We start from the raw sequence: 23,923 nt of genomic DNA on the forward strand, positions 1-23,923 counted from the left end.
GCCCCCCCTTCCCACACCTCACCCCCGAAACAGCGAATCAGGCTGCGGGGTTTCTTGTCACGAGGGCTGCCGAGAGCCAATGAGCACTTGCGCGGCCTGCCTCACGCCTCTTCCCCGCCTCAGCTTCGGCCCGGGCCTTTTTACTTAGGAGCGCGGAGCCAGGGGCGGGAGGGAACGAGACAAAAGCGTCTGCACCGGGTCCCACGTGGTTGAGGATGGCGACGGGCCCTTTGCACATGCGTGACTAAGGAAGCCTGTTTAAATGCCGATAGGGGCCATAGCTGTCAACTTTTCCCTTTTCTTGAGAGGAATCCTATTCGGAATAAGGGAATTTCCCTTAAAAAAAAGGGAAACGTTGACAGCTATGGATGGGGGGAGGCGGAGGCGGGCGTGTTGGTTGTCAGGGCGACCGCCTTCTCTAATGCCTGTTAATGTACAAATTCAATAATTTTTAACAATGATAGTAATAATAGTACAGTAGTACCTCAGTTTAAGAACTTAATTCGTTCTGGAGGTCCGTTCTTAACCTGAAACTGTTCTTAACCTGAGGCACCACTTTAGCTAATGGGGCCTCCTGCTGCCGCTGCGCAATTTCTGTTCTCATCCTGAAGCAAAGTCCTTAACCTGAGGTACTATTTCTGGGTTAGCGGAGTCTGTAACCTGAAGCGTCTGTAACCTGAGGTACCACTGTAATTGGCTCTGTTCGGGCCCCTTGTTCAGTTATTCAGTGGAAATTAAAAGTATACAAACGTTAATGAAAAACCATAACGGAATACATTACAACGCGACACAAAACCCAAATGAGGGGAAATTTTGAGGCATTTCCCAAGCTGAATGCAGTATTTTCTTCCAAGAAACAGGAGGTGGAGCATATTTTAATTTTATCGAGCTGCCTTTTCCTCTACAGAGCTACAAAATGCACACCTGTGGATCGTGTGCTTTCATTCTCGTGACAACCCTATTGGGCTTTTCCAAGTTGACTCCCTTTTATTTTAAAGGGTGTGTAATCAGGGCCGTCTTAAGCATATCTGGCGCTGTAGTGCACAGATCCCCAAAGTTGTTGACCTTTTTTAGGAAAGGTTCCCCAGGTTGTCAATCTTTTTTTAGGGAGCTGGCACCACACTTGCACATTATCTCTCCTTGGGAAAAGAAAACAGGAAACATAAGAGCTGGGGTTTGTGGTAATTCCCTTACTTGAACTGGACAGAATGGTGGTGGCATATTGAAGGAAAGCGTTAAAGTTTGGGTTGTTTTTTTTTAAAAAAGGTTTTCCACAAGTTAAGGCACTGAGGGCTGATTTTCTATGAAAAAAATTTCTTTTTGCACCACCAAACCTTTCAGGGGAGAATTTTCAACAGTTTGGCACCATTTTTGAGTGAATTGGATAACGTCAGATTTTTGGTGAAATTGTGACCACGCAGTTTAAGTATTTTCTTTGAAAAAATGTTTTTCCACAGGTTAAGGCACCCGAGGGCTGATTTTTTGGCCTATGATAAAAAAAAACCCTTCTGTTTGCATTGGCAAACCTTTCATGGGAGAATTTGCAACAGTTTGGCACCATTTATGAGTGAATTGGGTAAAATCAGATTTTTGGTGAAATTGTGACCCCACGGGTTAGGGATTTTTTCGTCAAAAAAAAATTCTGCAGGTTAGAGCACAGAGGGCTGGTTTTTTTTTTTGTCTATGATAAAACGTGTTGTTAGGGGAGAATTTGCAACTGTTTGGCACCATTTATGAGTGAATTGGATAATGTCAGATTTTTGTTGAAATTAAGAGGCAAATGACAAAGGGAACATTTCCCTTTATCTGAAGGGAAGATGTTAATTTTTATTCAATTTTATTCATTTTACTCAGTACTGTGAGAAAAAAATTACTCTTACAGTGGCAATGGTGCCCACCAGAGAGGTGCTGGAATGAAGTTCCGGTGAGTCCCGACTGGAAAAAAGATGTACTGGTAATTTTACTTATTTTTACATTTTGTATCCTACCTTTCCTCCAAGGACCTCAAGGTGGCGTACTTCTCCCTCTCCATATTTTATACTCACAACCTTCTTTTGAGGTGGATTAGGATGAGAGACTATGGCTGGCCTAAGGTCTGTTAGTGAGCTTCAACACTGAGTAGGGACTTGAACTCTGATATCCCAGGTCCTAGTCTACACTACACAGGCTCTGTCATTTGTAGCTTTAATGTTTCAGTTGTTATTTTTTTTTATTTGGTTATTAACTGTACTGTGTTTTCTCTAGGTGCTTCAGCTCAGAAACTGGCTCGAACTCTGTTTCAATCTTGTCTTCACAAAAACCACATATAAATGATCCCAGAGCAAGGTATCTTCAGGGTAATGAATTCTGTGGGAGACTCTGCGTGGCGGTGTGATGAATAACTGAAGAATGCACAGTAAGGAAAAAAATTGGCGATGTGTACTTTTCCTGACCCTACTATGGTCCAGCCCTATTCTGCTGGCCTCATTGATTCCTCCTGACCCGATCATAAATATTTCCAGATGTTTGCTGCATATCTGCTATACTTTTAAAACCCATCCTCCTATTTAAAAACAAAGTAATCCCGGAAATGGTAGCTTATCCTTCACAGAGCTACAGTTCCCAACATCCCTAACAAACTACGGGTCCCAGGATCCTTTGTGGAGGGAGGAGATGTGCTTTAAAGGTATGGTGTTGTCCCCAGCCATTGTCCGCAAATTCCTTCTCTGTTCAACCTGTGTTTTCTACTTCCCAGTTCTCTAGCCCTCCCTTGGATGGATTACCTAACTCTACACCTCCCGATTCTAGGTCCGGTTCTCTTTTTGTATTGCTTGCTGTGGATAAACTCTGTGCCTAAGACCTCAGCTCCTGTTCTCCATAGCACCTGACTAACCTTATTAAGGGGAAGGACTGTAACTCAGTGCTAGACCATCTGCTTTGCATGCAGAAGGTTCAATCGCCACCATCTTGGAAGAGACCCCAGTCTGCACACCGGGAGAGCCATTGCCAGACTGTATAGACCAGCCATTCTTAACTTTGGGTTCCCAGATGTTCTTGAAATACAACTCCCATCATCTGACCACTGGCCATGCTAGGAATGATGGGAATTGTAGTCTAACAATATATGGGGACCCAAGGTTGAAAGAGGCAAGTGCAGTCAGTGCTGAGCTAGGTGGATGAATAGCCTGACTCATTATTTCATTGCTCAGTAGCAAATCACATTCATGCATGCAAAATACTTCAAGATCAATACAGTGGTACCTCCATTTACGAACTTAATCCATTCCAGAAGTCCGTTCTTAAACCAAAGGCATTCTTAAACCAAGGTGCTCTTTCCCTAATGAGGCCTCCTGCCACCGGTGCCCTTCCACCGTTCGCCTTCCTTTCGTAGACCGAGGTTAAGTTCGCTAACTGGTTTTGCGGAGTTTTTATAACAAATAGTTCGTAAATGGGACTGTTCTTAAACCGAGGTACCACTGTACTGGTATCAGACCCTGGAGACCTGCTACCAATCAGAGTGGACAGTACTGGGTTAGCAGATGGACAAATACAGTGGTACCTTGGGTTAAGAACTTAATTCGTTCTGGAGGTCTGTTCTTAACCTGAAACTGTTCTTAACCTGAAGCACCACTTTAACTAATGGGGCCTCCCACTGCTGCCGCGCTGCCAGAGCACAATTTCTGTTCTCATCCTGAAGCAAAGTTCTTAACCCGAAGCAATATTTCTGGGTTAGTGGAGTCTGTAACCTGAGGTACCACTGTAGTTCACAGTTTCCTGTGTTTTGGAATCTGTGTCTCCACTGTCTCTGCTTCCATCTATGCCATTCCATGATTTCCAGTGGGTTCCATCTCTCTTCAGTTGAGATACATCTTGGCTCATTCATATTGTCCTGATTGCCGTGGCTTCAATACTGACATCCTGAAATAATTTGAAGAGGTGCATGATTTGGTCAACAATCATAACAACTAAAAATAAACAGACAGTAAGACAAGGCTATTTAACACAGTGACTAAAGTAGCCAGGTGCCTTTTATTTTAAATTTAAAATAATTACTTTTCTCACCCATTCTCATATTGGAATCCTACTTATTTCAGAGCATCCTATCTGTGCCAAGTTTCACACTGTTCACTGAATCTGAACAGAACTTTAGTAAAGGCATTTATGATGTGTTAGTACTCACCAATGATTAGAGACACAAAATATATAACATGATAGTTTCTGCAGCAGGCTTAATATGCCTTTTCTTGGAAAGCCTTTCAAAAGTCAGTAGGTGTAATCCAGTAAAGTTAAGCATTTTTAAATCCCATTTATATCCATGGGAGAGTTAAACATATGCTTAGATCTTTCTCATTGCAATAACTGGGACTTAAAAATGCTTAATTTTGGTCTGTTGTTCGTAGCTAGATTTTAGGAGCTTCAGTTACACTGATGCAGTACCGTATATCGTCTTAAATTCTGGTGATTTGGTTTAACAAGGCTATGGATAAAACCATCAGAGAAATGGTAACTGATAGCCTTTAACAAAAGCAGCCGTCCAAAGTGAATGTTTGATACTGGTGTACCTTTAAAAAACTGCTATTCAGCTGTTTTAAGCCTCAACTTTCAAAGGAATGTTGTGCATTCAAAACTGCTAAAACGCATGGTATTGATTAAAATATAGAAATTTTGTGATCTTGTTCGAGGTGCTGACATCAAACAAGTCTCAATAGGTCTTTTCTCTCACATTTTGGCACAAACTATAGCATAATCATTTACTTATGAAATGAGCCAGTGGAAGGAACAGTTACTAGAATCTTTATTTTCTTTTTTAGCAACTGCAACATGGCACCCCTTAGGAGAAAATAATAGTCACCTCTTCTCTCATTAGTTCCATGACACAAACATTTTTTGTACCTATCTATACATTTTTTCCTGGTGTTCTGCCTCATGTGAAGTTTAGCCAGTCAGTTTGAAGTTAAATGAAGTAACTTTGTTATATATATATTTGGCTTTACTGTTTCTCCTCTTCTCTTTCTCCAAAATTTCAGGGCTAATATATCACAGAAACAAAAATGCATCTTTAGCACATTATTTAGGGTCATAATATAACCTGAAATTTCCACGCATAAATATTCAGTTGAATTTGTAGAGTTTGAATTTGTTCTTGAAAAGTTCATCTAACTTACTGGAAGGCATACTTCTTTTTAATATAGTGCCATGCCGTTGCCAATGCTGTTTATGCAGTACTATAGATTATATATCCTGCATTCTTTTGATTTTTCACTTACTTGCCTGGTTTCTGGTAATGTATATATAATGTATTGCTTCAGTTGGTTTGTGATGTGAATGTAAAGCCCACATTAGACAGAATGCTCATTCACATTATAATGCCTCTCTCCTGCTTTCCCTTTCACATTAATAATAATAATATATTAACATAAATATAGTGGGAGAGGGGTGAAAAAGTGGAAGTGCTCTGTATTCCCTTTTAGTATGAGAAATTCTAACTCACTCAACTTGGCTTTGGGGTTTCCAGCAGTGGCATATAAAGCATGTAGATTTCTCCCTTCTTAAATGTCGCTTTGCAAATATTTTTTCTATGATAATTTAAGTTGATTGTGTATATTTAAAAACAAACAAACCCACTTCTGCTTAGTTGAACTAATCTTTTCCATATACAGTCACCTATCCCCAACCTGTGCATTAGGAAGTTAATGATATTTTCTGGCTTTGTGGCAGGGCAATTTAAAACAATGTAAAACTCATTTCATTATTTTTTTTAAAGCAAAAAGACCAAAGAGTTGCTACTTCGGTTGTGGTAGGGAAGGTAAAATGCTGAAGCCCAATCAGGGTCATACTAAAATCCTGGATTTCATCATTACCTTCTGTTTAATTTAAAAAAAAATAATGACTGGAGGTTGCAAATTAAAAAAAAGTTTTAAAAAGGATAAGTTATCACCATTCCCGATAAAGAAATATAGGATACAGCTATGTGATTTACTGTGCTGTGTTGGCATCTGTCTGTCTCAGAGGAGTGCCCCTCTGTTGGAAGGTTGCAGGATATGCTATGGCTGTAGAGACCCATGCGGGAGAGACATGTTTTGTTGCAGCTGAGGCAGATAAAGACATCCAGATGTACCATGCCATTTCTGCGATCCTCCCAGCAGTTATTTCTCCTCTGGCCACTGCTATGGATACACAACTTGACTGCCTGTCTCCAGACACCGCGGTCATCTGCAGGGGATTCCCACATGGCAGGGCTGATGTTGCCAGCCTTCATGTCACATTTTCAGAGATCTTGGTAAGGCAGAGTTGGTCTGCCAACAGGCCTGGTGCAGAAGCCATAGAGCATGTCCTTGGGAATCCTGCCATCTAGCATTCTGTGGACATGACCAAGCCAGCACTAAGTCAACAATAAAACATGCCAAGAGGGAAAGGATGTGTGATCTATATTCACAAGTTCTAAATAAAAAAGAGACTTACCAATTTTTAGTTTAAAAAATAAGGTAAAAAGTAGCTTCGGAAAGCACTAAATCCAGATACTTCCATAGACCTGTGGTACCTGACACTTCTCCATTATATTTTATAGGCAGCTTTCACCTCTGCCCTGGAGAAGATCTCTTGTGTATGCAGCAAGTAGCTAGGAAGTCTAAATCATTATCATTTTCAGATAGGGTTAGAAGTGTCCCCTATTTGAAACGCATAAGAGCTGTTGTCAGTCACTGTCAACAATGCTGTGCTAGATGGACTCAGTATCAGTATAAGGCAACTACCTATGTACCACATTATAAGTGTGGCTAACTTTGAAAATGGTCTGGAAACTGCAGTTAGTTCAGGGTAGGGTCACACGATGTTCAACTCAAACTGAACAGTTTGACTGTATGATCTGCATGGTAGACACTTGAAACAATATATACTTGTCATAGTTTGCAAGTAGATTTTTATTTTCTTTTGATGGCTGTTCTCAACATTGCAACACAAATTATTCCATACATTTCCTCTCCACAGCTCATAGCTTCTCTTGGCTCACACATCCTAATTATTAACACAGACTTTTGTAGCGGACAAAGCAGGGATTTGATCACCATAACCTAATGGCATTTGTGAATCGTTGGAAACATTATTATTAGCTCTCATAACACAAACATTCTTCATTAATCACCTAGTCTCTCAAACTTCATTATCAGCTGTAATTAGAATAACCTTTATGCTGGTCATGTATTCTGCTTGCAACCTGAGCTGAGTTCTGAACTACTGAACAATCTCCGTTCTTATTTATAATGATGGCCCTACATGAAAATCTGCTCCCCCGCCTATTTTCCCACCGTGCCTTTCTCATGACGGGTAATGAATATTTTAAGAGTTTCACTGTATTTCCTCCTCAGCTCTATTAGCTAAGATGCCATGAACAAATTCCTGAGTCCTTAGGATGTGCTATCGGTGTAAGTTCATTATACTTAACGTGTTTCAGTCATATCAGGCAACAACAGTGAATGAAGCATATTCATTATAAATATGTTTTCCTTGCTTTTAGCATTTGCCCATAAGACTCTAATTTTATAACATTGCAGTTGCTATTAATAATGCACTTTATACTCACAGCTGTAATTAACTGCAAAGCCCAGGCTTGCTCCATAAATCTGTGTGGCCATCATGAGCAGTGACTCATGCTTGCAAAAGGAATGGTTCAGTGTATGGCACACAACAATGGATTAATGATTTGCATTATTTGTCCCTATTTGGCAAAGTATTGACATATGTGCAAAGAGGACAAATGTGAAGACATTTGGTCAGCTTTTATTGAGACATGCTCAATAACAGATGCACCAATGTTGGCATGAGGTAGCTTCCTATGTTGCTGTAGTCATCAGTTTGCTGTGTGTTGCTTCTTTGAAATTCTACAACCCTTCAGGACTGGTCCCACCGTTAGGTAGAGTGAGACAGCTGCCTCAGGCAGCAGATGCAGGGTGTTTGGGCAGTGAGCACATGCAAGATATTGGAGGACAGAATGATGTGTGTGTTGCACAGTCTGTCATATACTCTCTAAGCTAGCCTGCTGTCCATCTTGCCCTCTGCTTCCTAAGCTTAGTCTGCTATCCTCAATTACAGCAGACGATGCTATCCCATCTCCAGTGTTGAATCTTACTTCAATCCACTTGGAGCACACCACCTTGTTGTTTGATTCAGGCACCAACATTCCTTGGGTCAACTTTGTCCACTTTTTTCTCCCTCCCTCCTTTTTATTATTTCCTACTCCCCCCCCAAAAAAATGTTACTTCATTCATATAGGTAACTACCTCCTTTTTCCCAATTTGGGATTAATTTTTAAACTGCAATAATAAAATTGGTTTTAAAAAGCTTCCAGTGACTTTATTACATACATGAATAATGAAGAGGAAGTGGAAGTTGTACAATTCCTGCCCCGAACACGAGTCTGTGAAATTCACAAAGGAGCCAGATCCTCACCTTCAGTTAACAGTAGAATAATAAAAAAGGGACACCTAGTCCAAACCCATGAAATACTGAAATCTTTTGCCCAATGTGGGGCTCAAACCCACAACTCTGAGATTAAGAGTCTCATGCTGTACCGACTGAGTAGAACTGCAATTCTCCTTTATCAGTCTCTACAGCCACAGCAGGCACTGTAACTCTCCAATGGGTTCACTTCACCCCCAAAGATGCATTGTCTCCCGAGAGAGACGGATACCAACACCAGTGCTGTTAGGATAGCATGCGATACCAATGCAGTCCAATGAAAAAACCAGAAAAGCTTGAGATGGATATGTCCTTCATGCACATAACACCATTTACTAATTTAGGTATGGCGTCTTTATTTTGTGATATGCAAAATGTTAATTCTTACTCCTATTTAAAAACATCCACTTAAAATATAGCAAAAAACATACTTTGAAAAACAAACAATAAAAGGGGGGAGAGAAGAACCCACAGGACCATGCAGCAGAGCACTGCAAGGTGACCCACCAGCCCCTGATCCCTGGAATGTTCCAGGCATACCTGAGCTTGAGAAATTACACGTCCCAAATGTTGCATGACAATAATAAATTCTGCCGCATGACTGATGGGGCCAGTTGTAATAACACCTGCTAAGGAGCCATACGCCTGCAGCATCCTCTTCCCCAGCTGGGAGACGTAGTTGTTGCAACCAGATGATGTGGCACTGGAGATTTGTGATCTCTCAACCCCAGGTGTGGCTGGGGTTTGACAAGGTTCAGCTACCTGTGCAAACTACAGCGGAGGAATAAATGGAGCACTGTACCCGTGGGCAGTAGGGAACTTTTATGGATCACAGCCTTCATCTGCAAAATTACACAGCTGTGATTATTTTTGTCTGTGATTAATATTTCAGACTGGATCATTTTCGAATTAATGTTTCATTATAATTTCTTTTTAAAGAGCTTCTTGCAGCTTGGGAAGAATGTCAGTCTCCAAGGTGAATATTTTAACCATTTTAAGCATGGTCTCTACATTTTCCTTTCCAGCATTTTAATGCCACTGTATTATCACACCAAGGAGGCCTTCCAGATTATGTTCAGGCACTCAACATCTTCAGAGCTCTGCATTCTTTGTACCACCCATTTATAATAGTTAGCAGGAAAATAATAGATCTCGGGCACATTTTCTTTTACAAAATGTAGGGACACCAACTGAATTATTGGGATGAGATTACTGAACAAAGCAAGGTTTCTTTTGCCAGAGGGAGGGAAATGTCACATACATTTCTACATCTTCATCTTTGTTGTTGCTGTTTGCTTTTTTAACATAAGTAATTACTTGTTCCAGTCCAGAACAAATACATATAATGTCCCTATACTTAAGAACGAAAACAAATCCCCTCAAAACACCGCTTCCACACATTTGGAGAGTTGAGAATTAGAAACAGCAATTTAGTCTCCCGTGCTTTCTTTCCTTGGATTCTTGTCATAATGACAAGCTTTTCTATTACCGTCATTTTCTTTTCTGGAGAGTTAGGTGAATCTGAAACTACATTTTTGACAGGTTTTCCAAAGAACAGTGAAGACTAAAAGAGTTCCACCCCCCCGCCCCACAATTCCTTGGAAGGACCGTCATTTACAGTGGCATGAAGCTGTTTGCTTCTTCGTTCTGTAGAACTGCTCATATTCTCTGACAAAGCAATCTTCTTGATCTCAGCTTTCTGTAAAACATTGCATTTCTTCATCCTTTTGGTGTTCTTAAGATTAATCTTCTTTCTGAGACTGTGCTTGTGGCTTTGTCTGATGAGCTTACAGTAGATGTCAGTAATGAAAGTTGCACTCTATTGATACCCTGTTTCTTTGGCATTTGGATCATTAGATGTTGATAACTAAATTGTGGGAGTTGAAGGTTAAAATTGGGGACAGGACACTCATGGGACTGCTTTTGAGTAGTTATTCTAGTTTCTGGTAGAAAGACCACAAAAGGTATTGATGGATGAGAGCTCATGTTACCTGCACTCCCTTCCTTGTATAATCTTCTATAGTTCCATCTTGTCTCCTCTGTTTTACTTTTAATTTTTCTTTGTACCAACCACTGTTGTGTGCTGCCTGGGGCTGATAGAAGTTGTAGTTCAAAACATCTGGAGGTTGGCAATGCTGAAGACTGATGTATACAATAATAACAAATAGTATAGTAATTGTATTTCATTATAGCAAAATAAATTAATAAAAGTAGCCAGTAAAAGCCAGCCTCTTAATGAAGATGGATGGTACTATGGACCAGTGGAAACAGAAGCTCCATCTCTGATATCAGAGGTCTAGCCAACTAATCAGAAGAGTTATTTAGACATTGTTGTGAGCTTAATGGTTCTCAATGCACACTATAAAAGAGGTGTGCTGCATAATTCCTAATTTTGGCTGGATTGTTCTCATAGTATCTATAAAGCTACAATTAAAATCTGAAAGTGTAATGTTACATAGCTGGGTGCAGATTACTGGAAATCTAAAGCTCAAGTAGTGTTTGTGCGTCCCCTATAAAGCACATTCCACTTGTGTGGGGTCCTCTGTATCACAAGTATATATTGCTCCTTTTAATTTTTCTTCTCTTTAGAGGGTTATGAGAGTATGATTAATTTTATTGATAAAGTTCTTGACAAGAAGTTTTCTTTGGAATAGTCATGTCTATTTTTCTTGGCAACCTGCACAGCAGATCCTTAAAGTGTCAGAATGTTCTGTGCATTATCCAGTGAAGAAACCCAACTGTTGTAACTATATAAAGATGAAGCATTGCAGTGAATGTCTTGATGTCACTGTCAGAGCTAGTTCCCACTGAGCTGAAGGGTGGTGTGAGGTGAGGCAAGCAGAGAGTGGGAGGCAAGGGAAAGTGGTCTATCCTCGGCAAGAAATAGCAAGAGCAGAGTTTCAGGCCCACTATAAACATGACAGATAACATTAAAATATAAAGTAAATTGTTGATATCACACTTCATTAACACTGAACAATTTCATATTCCAGGACATCAGTGAACATATATGAGACAGGTTAAACAAGTGAATTTATTATTCAGCAAAGAAGGTCTTTTAAATTCCTGAAAACTCAATAAATCTATTATTTCTGACTCTTGGTTTGCTCCACTGGAATAATCTCATTATTACTTTAATGCAGAAGTGCAGGATTTGCATGAAAATTTTGATTGCTTTCTGTGTCGTTGTGACCAAAACAGATAATGACGAAGTATAATTCTTAGTTGTCATTATGACTAATCCTTAATCTCGCATTAATCATAATTTAGTTGGTGCTTAGCTTCTATCTTCAACGTGCAAGCTGCAATTACCTCCGGGCTTATACATATTACAGGCGAGCTAAAGACATGGTAGAGCTCACTACATTAGATCGGCAGTTTTGTTAAGGTGTTTAGTTACTACTAATTGGTCATGATATTTTATTATGCTGTCACATTGTCCTGGGAGGTGGGCCCTCTTGAATCTTAAAGCAGGGAGAAGAATCGAGACTGCACATGGAGTCACTACTCAGTTATTTTTCCCTGCAGGTGTGTGCATTTGGGTAAGAGGAACAGTTCAGATATTGCAATAGCCAGCTGCATATGCAAACTGACTCTGCGGAAAAGTATTGTGATTGGGGTGTTGTGAGCAGTGATTAAAAGTTCTGCCTTTGAGGAGATGTTTGAGACAATCCATACATTCAATCAGTTCTGGTACCAGCAGCCAGCTAGGTTGGGAACAGGCTGAAGGTCCAAGTAGCTCAGGAGGATTTGACCTGGTTGTGCCATCACTTACCATCCTTCCCAGTGGTCCCCAACAATCATTTTAGTACTGGAAGGGCAGTGCTGCTGCTTCTGAATAGGAGTCAAACTAACTCCCATCCATAGTTGCTATCTGCCAATTGAATTTACCCAAAATGTAATGCCCCGGCCCACAGATTTACATTGAGAGTGGCATGGGCAGCTGGCTGCCAAGGGCCTCCTGAAGTCTGGGATTGACTCTGCATGCAATACATGCAATATATGTACAACTTGATGTGTGGCTCTCACTTTACTTTATGTGCAACATGTTACACGTGTTCTCAAAACCTGGCTCCATACTTCACTATCTTAGGGCAGCTATTGTGTATAAACACTTGAATAAAAAATAAATTAAGCCTCACTGGACTGTTATCCTATTCTACTGCAAACTGTTGCTTAGTATAACCATCTGGTGATTACAGTAATCTATCTTTCTTTCTTTCTTTCTTTCTTTCTTTCTTTCTTTCTTTCATTCATCGGAAAGACCAATATATTTTGTCTGCAGTGCTATGCACACTTACCTGTGACTAAGCTCAGTTGAAAATTGTAGGGCAGACTTTGCCAATCTGGTGTTCTCCAGATGTTTTGAACTCCAACTAGTCACAGGCAACATAAACATCTGGAGGGCACCAGGTTGCCAATGCCTGCTGTAGTGCTTATTTCTGAGTAATGCAGAGGCTTAAGCTTTATTTCAGCTTATAGAATCAAATAGTCAGCATGCATGCATGATCCAGTCACAACAGCACATCTTACGCATGGCGACAGATGTTCCCAAAGCTATTGCCAGGTCTATCAACATCTGAACCAGAATACAAAAATTAGGTTTCTGTTTATTGCTGCCCGCCTTGCTGGGGGAAAAGAAGTACTGTACACTTAAAAGTGAAGATCTTAAGATGTGGCTTTTGTGTCTGTGGGGTCTTATTTATTGATCTCAGGGGCAAATAGCAAGGGTCTTTGCCCTGTTGGCAGAATGGGGCCTCTGTTTTTTTTTCTATGGAAGGAAGGGAGGGAGGAAATAAAATTGACTGATGTCAGAATTGAGCTGTGGGCAGCTGTCAAGTTGGAGCCAGGAGTTGCGCCGGGGGTCAACCAAGAGGTCAGTCTAGGAGTCAGAGCTGAGGGGTCAAGCCAGGAGTCAGCACCAATGGCTCAACCGGGAGACAAGTCAAAACTCAGAATGCTCCAAAGTCAGGAAAACAATAGTTGCCTGTGCAGAGTCTCAACCCAAAGTGGAACCCTTTTACAGCCCTTCAGTTTGGTTTGTTAGCTTCCTATCTGTCCCATGGTAAATAAGTAAGAGTGTAAAGCCAAAAAACAGCACAGGGCGGAGAGCTTTGTGCTCTACATGAACTGTCAGAGTAGAGTTTGTCATAATGAAGGGGGTGTAAGTCAGGAAACAGTGGAAGGAGGGAATGATCCACTTAATGGAGAGGGCTTCTTCAATGTTGGAACATCCTCCTCCTGCACATTTGGCCAGTAGTGCTACTAGTCATCAGTATATATGAAGAAAAGGAGGTTTTCCTGAGAAGCGTGGTGTTTGGGGAGACTAATGAGGCCAGGCCTGAAGGTGATTGGCTTTTTCATAGAGTAGGGTCTCCTGAACCGGATTATGTTTCCCTTCCTTAAGCAGGTCTGCTTTTAGAGCTGTGCATTGGGTAAACGGTGGTAAAAAGCATTGGTAGAAGCTGGTAAAGTCAAGGGCTTGACAGCTGGTTTGGTCAGGATCACTGCCATGCCCCACCAGTTTCCAGGACCAGATGAGACCTCGGAGGAGGATCCTACTGTTGACTCCATTGTGTCTGGAGCTTAAGCTGAATCAGTGGAGATGGACAACCCCCCTGAGATTAACATACAGAGGATTACATTTTCAGGGGACCCAGCATGCTCTGGTCCCACCTTCCAGGTTCAGATCCCCCAAAACCATTCGCAGGAGCAGAGATGGCAGCCAATGTGACTAGACCAGAACAGGCACTATGCATTTGGCAGCATGAGTCTTTCCCTGGTCCCTATTTGACCAGAGGAAGCCAGAAAAAGGAGTCAGAGCCCTGCTGGTGCTCCAGAAAGGGCTTGGGCAGCAGAAACAGCTGTTTGTGCCTAGCCATTTTTGAGGCAGCACCTCACCTAGCAGCTTCCTGTGTCTGTACTGGACAGCTCCCTTGCTGTGCTGGAAACATTGCACTTGGACAGCTCCCTAGCCTCATTGGCAAAAGGAGAGTCTAAGCCACGCAGCCATGGTGGTGGGACAGTCACTTGAGCTGGGCTTGCTCTCATAATGGCTTTGTACCACTGGTTCATGAAATCCTCTTTTCTTAGGAGCAAAGTAAGGCTCAATGCCTTTTGTTTTCACTTTTCTCTCAAGCCTTCCCAAATTAGAAATTTTATTTCTGCAGGTTTTAATGCTTGCTTTTTTATATTTTAATTATATTTTACGATCTGTATTGTTTTCTGTTCTTCTGTACACTGCTCAAGTGTTCTCTGAATGTAGCGTAGTTGATAAAATATTAGATATATACATATATATTTTTAAAAACCTCCTTGCTTGTCTGATGCCTGAAAACAGGTGATAGTTTTGGCCTTCATTTGGCATTTGAGTGTGGTGGCAGTGACGCCTGTAGCTTCTAAGGAAGCACAGATGACTGCTTGGTGATTATTTTCCCAGACACAGCCATAGATGACTAGGTTGTCAATACATGCAGTGACATAGGCAGAGTGTGGTGCTGGGATATTGTGCACCACTTCTTTGAAGATAGCAGAAACTCTGTGGAGCCCCAAGGATAGAATCTAATCAGGGTGGCAAAGGCAGTCATCTAGATCAGTGGAACATTTCTATAGACTTTATGTACATCAGAAAATTGGCTTTGTTCTGTTATGACCTCATGCCCTTCCGTCATTGCCTCCATTTGTTGCAGAGTCCTTTAAACCCAAATAGATTTTTTTTCTTTAAGTAAGTCCAGCAGGAAACTTGTAAAAAAACATTGTAACTCTTCTTCGGCAGTGGTAGCACATCTACCCAGCACATCTCCTGACAAAAAGAAAAACCACACAACCCACCATCCCCATCATCTACAAAACATCAGATATTGAATTCTGAATAAAATGCATAATTGAGGCTATTTATGTGAGGTGTATGGTATTGATTTGCATAATTAAAAATGTGAATAGTTCAGTCTTGTAAAAATCAACACTGTATTTAATTTTTACTTTAATAGTCTTCCTATACAAGTACAATGTTTTGCATCAACACCAATAAAATATTGTTTACAAATTATCTCAATACTGAAGCTTTTGAAAAGCTAAGCAACATTTAAAATGTTCCACTTCCTAAAAAATGTTTGTTCAATTTAGTTTTTGCATAGTATAACATCAGCATAATTTCCCTTGACGTATAACTGAATAATATCAAATTTTCATTCTTTCTCCCAGTCTGTCTCGTCATACATTCCATTCTGGACTGTAAATCATTTTATTTAATTATGTTTTAAAGAAAAAAAATCAATATTTTTATAACACTTTATAATATACAAATGTTTCATAAAACATTATAATATTGTTATTTTAATTATACTTGCAGACAAAGACTCTCCTCCCTGCAAGAGAGGGGAGTGGTTGTGGCCGGGAGCCGGACTCTGCCTCAAGCAGGGGGCGTTTGCCCCCTGCCTCCCACTCACCTGGCTGGCGCCCACGCCCTCGGCCAGGCACCCAACCAGGTGCCTTCAAGGGGGCGTGTACAGCAGCCTAAATTGCTGCGGCACCAGCCTCCAGCCCTCACTGACAATGATCCCAGGCACAGTTATGCAAGTGTGGCTTTAAAAAAAACCCACACACTTCTGCGTGTGCAGGATTGCAGCTATAAATATTAGATATTACTCACTTCACACAACCTATAATTTGTGTTTAATAAAGCAGTCCAGCCTAATAGCTTGTTGTGCTAAATAATCAATGTTTAGGGCAGGTGAGGATGAAAATAAGTGGATACCAACAGGTAGGAGTAACCATCATATTTAGTGGTGGTGAAGCAGAACCAAGAAGGAGATGGCAATGCCAAATACAAACACCCAACCGAAAGAGATATACCCATATTTTTCGCTCTATAAGACGCACCAGACCATAAGACGCACCTACCGTAGTTTTTGGAGGAGGAAAACAAAACAAAACAAAATCTGAATCTCAGAAGCCAGAACAGCAAGAAGGATTGCTGCGCAGCGAAAGCAGCGATCCCTCTTCCTATTCTGGCTTCTGGGATAGCTGGGCAGCCTGCATTCGCTCCATAACACACACACACATTTCCCCTTTTCAGGAGGGAAAAAGTGAGTCTTATACAGCAAAAAATACGGTACATCCACAAAGATGCGAGGAATCCTTTTATCTGAGCCATGCTTTAAAAAAATCACTGTGTTTTATGTTTTTCAAGTGGGAAATATTCTTAATAGACCATTATAAAATAAACGATACATAAATATTTGAGGCAAACATGTAATATGTACTGGAAAAGCAATAGGCCTAGCTCCAAGAGTGAAAAGTGAAGTCATGGGTGCATATAATACCAAACATCTTTCGAATTTTGTGAGCTTGCAATAGGTTTGCAAAGCCTTTAAGGACAATAGGTCATAATGTTATGAACCGCCCTGTGATCTCTGGATGACAAATGTGATAATAAATAAAAATAATTTGGATCTTTATCTATGGTCCAAGACTGGATTGTGTGTCATATTGAAGTTCCCCCTATCTGCCTCCACAAAAGCTTGCAATTTCTTTAAAAGAAGGGCAAAAAAGACCATTGTTTCACACTGATGCTGCAGTCAGTAAAATTTGTCTTTGGCGCCGCATCATAACAGGAAAGCCATTATAGGCAAAATTTTGGTGTTCTTGGGCAGCTGTCGCCAGCTTGTTTTTCACTGTAAAAAGCTATGACAATGCCCCTTGTTTGGGAGAACACTGAGTTTCATTAGGAGGTCCCTGCTGTGGGTCAGAATTTTGGACATCCGGTTTGTCAGGTGGGCCCCAGTTTCAAAAGTGTTCTCAATTCCATGATTTTTGTTCAGTTCTGTCAGCTTTAGTGGTTTGAAGGGGTTGCAGTGTTGTCTTCCAGTTGTCCTCCTTTTGCTTTGTGAATTGCTTCTCTGTTTCATTGCTAAAAATGGCTAAGAGGGCCTTTGCTGTTTCCTTCCCTACCAGAGGGGTCCCCATTGCCATTTTTGGAGCTACAGAGAGATGCCTGTTAGCTGGGTGCACTTCAAGGTCCTTCAGGGTATAATACAAGGTGATATTGTGTTTCTTAGCCCTGTGGTCCCCCCTTGATATCCCCACTCATCCCTGGTGTGGTGGATTTTTACAAAAAATGAAGCTACAAACACCCCATTTTTAGTGGGATTGGTTGCAGAGTTCAGAACCAAGCACCTGCCATTATTGCAGGTTAGTTCTTATGTTCTTGACATGCCATGGAAGCACTTAATATGCTATGGAAAATCTGATGTAGCAATTGAACCATTAGCATCAGTAACTTACTATATGCACTCAGCATAATTACAGTCAGTGCAGATCAGCCGCAATATAGGTTTTATGGCACTTAGGGGGGTGGTTTAAAGCAGTGATAGCCATGCCTGAGCAATTATTGAACTAGGAAAAGAAAGAGAATAATTGGAACGGGAAACTCTCTTCAACATGAAAGTAAGTAATAAGAATTACACCTCAAAACACTGCAACAGCCAAAAGTGAGGTACCCTAAGCAATTAATATATGATGGCTTTAAAGATATAATTCTTCATGTCTCTTAACATTTACTCCCTTCCATTGTCTAGCTTGTAGATTTTATGTAGCTGGTGGATGGCTGCCAGAGTGTGCACTTACAAGCAATAAGTAAATACCAGATGAATTATTCAATAAAATATTACAGAAAGAAATATAATCCTAAAAATACCCTAGTAAGGAGTTTGATGGTATCTATCTCAGAAACTCAATTTGAATAATATGTCTAATTGGATCAAAATAAAAATTGACCTATACAGTGGTACCTTGGGTTACATACGCTTCAGGTTACATATGCTTCAGGTTACACACTCCACTAACCCAGAAATAGTGCTTCAGGTTAAGAACTTTGCTTCAGGATGAGAACAGAAATCGTGCTCCAGCGGCACGGCAGCAGCAGGAGGCCCCATTAGCTAAAGTGGTGCTTCAGGTTAAGAACAGTTTCAGGTTAAGTACGGACCTCCGGAACAAATTAAGTACTTAACCCGAGGTACCACTGTACTAATAGGTGCTAGCTATTTTTTACTACCCATACCCTTTGACATTGATTGACAACTCAGTCTACAGCTGAAGAATAAAGGCAGAACCCTCCCATTTGGAGTACAATTGTTCCCCCCAGCCTAAAGATTCAGCAACCCTTTCTTCCTATCCAAAACTCATTACAAACAAATCCATATCCACTCTCACTCCCTTTGATTTTATTTTGTATTTTTAAAAATATTTTTATTACTACTGCTACAAACCAATCAGCATTCTTATCAAACCAAAACACAATTCACAAAGGAAGTGTTTTATTCCAAAATACCTGACAGAGACTTTTTGCAATAAGGAAAATGCATGGAAAATGTGGGCCAAACTTGTGTTGATGAAGGGTTGTCTAATCTCCCTGAAGACCAATCAGGTGCATGCTAAAGAAACAGGTCATCTCAAAGTGCCCTTACAATGGAAGACTCCCTCTGTGTGTGTGCGCATGTGCAGGTGTGCACGGAGCATCAAGCACCGCTGCTGGTTCCTGAGATGGAGAGAGGTCAATTGTAGGGAGCTCAGTGCACTGCAGGCACAGTGGTAGACCTAATCCAACACTCTTGCTGCTGTGCTTGTACCATGCTGAGCTCCCTGAACATTTCATCTCTACAGCTTGGGAACCAGCAGTGACACCTGGCATTGGGAAGGGCAGATAACCGCTACTGGTGTACACCCATATCTCCCCCTGGTAAATAGGTTTTGCAGGGTTTTGTATCGTTGCTAGCACCTGTCCATGCAGGACATGGAGGCCCATTTTATACTGCCATTTTCACTTTGTGCAGGATACCTGGGAAGATCAGATGCATTGAGGGAGCCATGGTTTCCTTCTACTTGTGTGATCCTGCATGAGCCTCCGCTCGTATGCTCTGCCTCCACCCCCACCCCAGAAGAAGGAGATGAGCTTTACACTTGACATTCTGCAGTGATTTATTTCCCTGAATCTAGGGGTTCCACTAAAACATAGTTACCTGCAGCAGCCACCCAATGGCTTCTATAAAGACATATTGCAGTCCCACCCCCTTTACTGTTTTACTTGATGTTTCTTATTGGTGAATACTCTGCCACCAATGAACATATTTATTTTAAAAAAGAGGTGAGCTTTTGCTTTTAACCTAACCATAGTTCCCCATTACATCTGAACATGTGGTTTCTTTAAATGGTGGTTTGTTGAAACAGGATCAAACCACAGTTTAAAGCAAAGCGGGGAATCTTTTTTTTCTGTCAGGGGCTGGAATTCCTTCAGCAATAACATACCGGGGGTGTATGGCAGTGGTGAGCGGGACTGGAGCCCCATTCCCCCTTCCTTCTCTTTTCTTTTCTGCCACCCCTATCCCCCACTTTTCCCTCCTTGCTACCTATACAAAATTTGGCTGAGGGCTGCAGAAGGAAAACCTTCCCATCTCTTCCTCCTTACGACCACACAAGGGGGAGCGCAACCTTGAGGCTTATGCAGGTTCAGGAACTTAGCAGGCATTCATGGTTTCCTGCTATGTCTCAACAGACCCTAGGTCAACCCTTCCTGAGCACTCAGAGTAATTTTCACTTTATACACTGGGCTCCCAGCTCCAAGTAGCAGGACTGACACAACTTTTAGTTTTTCTAGCCATCAACTGGAAAACAAGGGACAATGCTGTCCCAGAATCTTCTGTGACATGTAGAGGACTTTGGGACATCATACCAGAGGGTAACAACCACTCTTTTCATTTATCGTTCCAACTCTTTTGTTTCCATTGCTATTTGGGGGGGGGGGAATGTATGGGCCCTTTGCCCAAAGGCTCCCACAATCATGCCCTAGGTGGTTAATCACCTCTGTAAGTTTTGAATGGCATTTGCCTATCTGGAAAGATCTGGCAGATGTGTCTCCAGGAGCATCAATTTGCAAAGGCGCCTAGACATGTGGTTTCCATTGTCTTTCAGACAATGTGGGTTCCCTTTAAGCATGAACTGAGAATGCAGAAAATCGTCTTTTGCTCCAACGTGTGACACAGATTCAAGTGCCTTCTTTTTATGAAACCCTGATCTGAGCCCTTGTGATTGCAAATGTTTTAAATGCAGGAACAAATATAAGTTGTTTCCTTTCGATGAAGTTGCACACAGCATGCCATGTGATGGATTTTGTGGGGAGGAAAGTCGATAATCTAATCTATATGAGCCTGGCAGTAATTACGAGTCACTGGAACATGTAAACAAAATCTGAGAATAGCAGCAGACGTTGCTAGTCAGCCACAGAAAATGTAAAGCATATTGTTATGAGGTTGGGTGAGTGGTGAGGAAGTAGGCTGTATCCCAAGACCCTTCTAACCACTAGATCCATCAAATGTTAAAATATAAGCCAGGCTAGCTTTCTGTGCTGATGAGCCATTAAGGGGAACAAGGAAAGGGGCTCCCCCAACTCCCGGATAGTTAAAAGGACAAAGCCAGAGTTGAGACTTGAAAGTTTGCAGTGATGTGAGCTAGAGGCTAAGTAGCAAACTGGGAGCCAAGGGAGACAGAGGGACGTTGGATTTCTGTTTGAATCCAAGGCTGCTTCTATGGGGGAAAGCAAGGCCTTCTTGGGGTGTTAATGCTGTGAACCCCTCCACTGCAGGCTCAGGGTGTATATATGTGTAAATAAACCACATATCCTAAAAGACACCACAGCCAAATCAGGGATTTCAGAATCCCTGAAATCTCACACTGCTTGGAGATTGGGGTGGCATGCAACAATATATAATTAAGCCTGTGCTCATGCTACAGGATTCAGTTACCCAAGCCCCACTGAACTCTATGGGGCTTCTAAGTGTCTATATACAGTATTACTTTTTTATTAAGGTGTATTCAGCTGGATTCTATGGGACTTCTTTATATATGTGTGTGTGTATTTATTAACATAGTACTTTTTGTCTGTATAATTCTAAGCACCATATCATAGGTTCCCTGGTGGTTTCCCATCTGGGCACCTCAGCAGACCCGCCAAGTGTCCCTATTTTCAAGAGACAGTCCCAGATTTACAGAAGCCATTGTGGCACCTCCCTCTGCTGGCTCACTGGTCACCAGAGTACTAAAAGGCCTGGTGAGCTCCTATGGTTGGATCATTTCATCTGTGTGAGAGAAAGGAGATGTAAATGTAAATAGGACTTCTCTCAGCATCTGAATTCTGTGATGATAGTGAATTCCTCTTGAGCTTTGATGTGTGAATGCCAAAACCATTTTAGGGACAGGAGAGTACTAACTGTGAGCCTCATTTCTCACATTTTTCTCCTTTTCTGGGCTTCCAAGGCTGGGAAAAGTGTTTTCCCGGTTAGGAAGGAGAAATAAGATTTCGCCTCACCCTGAGACCACCCGCTCCACACCTCTCTTTCAAAGGACAGAAAAGGTAAAACCATTCAGCATATAGATGTTGCTTCTATAGTAGTATTAGTCCCTAATGTTTCTTAAGAAAGGTGTCTCTGTAACTGTCTGAGGCCTATTTCGAGGTTCTGCAAAATAAAAATATTCCATGTTCCCCTATAGGCTCTGCATACCTCTTGCCAGAGGAGGATTGTGGAAGAAGATGGCCCAGGAAAATATGACAGTAATGTCTATTTCCAAGGATATGTTCAGTGTATATAAGAATATTAACTTGTAAGATATGGATTTGTTTGTTTTGTTTGTTTTGTTTTGTTTTGTTTGTCTTTTTTAGTTTTTGAATGTTGATTTTTGTGTGTTGTGTATTGTTATCTTTTGATATCTTTTGTGTTGTTGTTGTGTGGAAAATACTAATAAAATTCATTTATTAATTTTTTTTAAAAAAAGAATGTCCCTAAAATAATTATAATTGTTAGCCTTCTCATCTTTTCCCTGAAGATGACATAGTAGTAGAAGACCTGAAGGGAGAGGAGGGGTCTTGAAGTTGCCCATCATCAGTGAGCAGCAGGACAGCAGACTGAGAAGACAGACAGGTCACCTAGTCAAAGTCATCGCTGCTAAGGTGAGAGGTATCCCTGCTATCTCTTCCAATAAAAAATGTGGGGGCTGGGGGAATAGCCAGAGCCAAAGAATGGCAGTAGGGATGATAATTTAGGTAAACTGATTTCCTCTCATGTGCTCCTTTGTAGTAAAATTTCAGGGTGAGGAGCCATGGAACTTCTTGGAACTTGTGGAAGGGTTGTACCTTGGGGATAGGCAGTCTGATTTACATACAGAAAGCGGACTGATGGAGAAGGGATGGGGCAGCTGCCCCTTTTCAAGTGGGCTGCAAGAGGAAGGATGCTCCCTCCTTTCCAATCAGCATAGAAACACAGCTCTCCACCTTTCCACTGGCAGCCCCTGACAGGCTAATAAGACTTTTTGCAGGCTAGTAACTTTTGTGGGTTATTCACAGTGCTGTGTTCGTATTTGGTTCGATTGTCATTTGTGTTGGTGACTCACTTTCCCCATTGCAGGTTGCAATGTAGGCTTGAGACCATCTTTTGGCAGATCTGCCTTCATGCTGCCCTTTTCCATCACTACCTTCCTTTTTCTTTTTTCTTTTTGTTAAATTTTGTATTGATTTTACATTTTCAAAACGAATTTCCAATATCAATACTAAACATTCATTTTTCAATTCCCCCCTCCCTGTTGACTTCCCTCAGCTTCTATTTCTGGTTTATTACATCAAATGATACATTCTGCTGTTTGTATATAATGTTATCACATTGTTAAATTTCTTTTTTTGTGTAAATAAAGTTGTAAATGTTTATTTAAATCCTGCCAACGAGTCCATGTTTTGTTTTGTTTTTGTTTCTGCAAATATAGTGTAAAAGGTTCCCATACTACCCTCCTTCTGTTGCTTGACTCTTCGATCGTCGGAGGCTGTGAGTGCAACCATGAACCACAGAACCTGAACATGGAGTTTGCCCTCTCTACCAACGCTGGGCAGAGCTCAACTACGGAATGAACCTCACCATTTCCCCAGTAAGTGTGTCTCTTTCTCTGGGGTTCAAGGGAGCACATTGGCCCAGCTGCAGCATGCTCTGAGATACAGCACTCATGGTAAAGCAACCCTCTGAGAAACATACCATAATAATAATAATAATAATTTATTATTTATACCCCGCCCATCTGGCTGGGCCTCCCCAGCCACTCTGGGCGGCTTCCATAAAAACCAAAAATACAGTAAAATATCACACGTTAAAAACTTCCCTGAACAGGGCTGCCTTAAGATGTCTTCTGAATGTCAGGTAGTTGTTGTTCTCTTTGACATCTGCTGGAAGGGCGTTCCACAGGGCGGGCGCCACTACTGAGAAGGCCCTCTGCCTGGTTCCCTGTAGCTTTGCTTCTCGCAATGAGGGAACCGCCAGAAGGCCCTCGGTGCTGGACCTCAGCATCCGGGCAGAATGATGGGGGTGGAGACGCTCCTTCAGGTATACTGGACCGAGGCCGTTTAGGGCTTTAAAGGTCAGCACCAACACTTTGAATTGTGCTCGGAAACGTACTGGGA

General features: G+C 41.5%; 1 long non-coding RNA gene across 3 annotated transcripts; it reads left to right on the forward strand.

The window, feature by feature from the left end:
• On the forward strand, window positions 1-22,076 carry LOC128417947 (uncharacterized). 3 transcript variants are annotated; one of them, XR_008331629.1, is made up of 4 exons: window positions 1-2,145; window positions 2,245-2,395; window positions 21,428-21,589; window positions 21,976-22,076. It is a non-coding gene; the product is annotated as an uncharacterized LOC128417947 (long non-coding RNA). The 3 variants fall into 3 exon arrangements; XR_008331628.1 differs by adding an exon at window positions 21,742-21,838 and having other exon boundaries at window positions 1-2,395; window positions 21,976-22,070; XR_008331627.1 differs by having other exon boundaries at window positions 1-2,395.
• The last annotated feature ends 1,847 nt before the right edge of the window (window positions 22,077-23,923 follow it).

Source organism: Podarcis raffonei, chromosome 7 (assembly GCF_027172205.1).
Source record: "Podarcis raffonei isolate rPodRaf1 chromosome 7, rPodRaf1.pri, whole genome shotgun sequence".
Taxonomy (NCBI): Eukaryota; Metazoa; Chordata; class Lepidosauria; order Squamata; family Lacertidae; genus Podarcis; species Podarcis raffonei.